At 58.6% G+C, this 452-nt stretch overlaps 1 protein-coding gene across 2 annotated transcripts in view; it reads left to right on the forward strand.

The window, feature by feature from the left end:
* The window catches only part of TPCN1 (two pore segment channel 1), a 64,357-nt gene that overhangs the window by 37,755 nt on the left and 26,150 nt on the right, over positions 1-452 (forward strand). The gene's annotated exons all lie outside the window — the stretch shown is intronic.

A 452-nucleotide genomic window follows, 5' to 3' on the forward strand; every position in this document is an offset into this window, starting at 1 on the left:
GGGGGGGGGGGGGGGGGGGGGGGGGGGGGGGGGGGGGGGGGGGGGGGGGGGGCGGTGCTGAGCATGGTGCCGGGCCTGGAGGGCACTCACTGGGGGTCAGCCGCTGTCTCATTACTGTTGGGGTGAAGGCATGAAGCGGTTAGGAAATTAGGTGGAAATGGAGTAAATTAAGAAGTGGGATGGGGAAAGCTGAGTAAACAAGGAGCGTGATAAAGGTACCCTCACACTTTCCGCTCAGTGTTACTATAACTTAAAATAATAACAGGTAACCTCTGGCGGGGAGCTTCCTGTGTGCCAGATGCTGTCCTAAGTGTCTTGCAGGAACCCGGGGAGTGAGTATGAGTGTTGATGGTTGTAAAGGTGAAGGAACATTCTCAGTGTTACCCAGGGAGGACGGGGGAGCCAGGACTCAGCTGTTCTTAGTTTACGCCAGACCCCCCCCCCCCCCGCCC

The sequence above is a fragment of the Lipotes vexillifer genome, unplaced genomic scaffold, assembly GCF_000442215.2.
Source record: "Lipotes vexillifer unplaced genomic scaffold, Lipotes_vexillifer_v1.1 scaffold573, whole genome shotgun sequence".
NCBI lineage: Eukaryota > Metazoa > Chordata > Mammalia > Artiodactyla > Lipotidae > Lipotes > Lipotes vexillifer.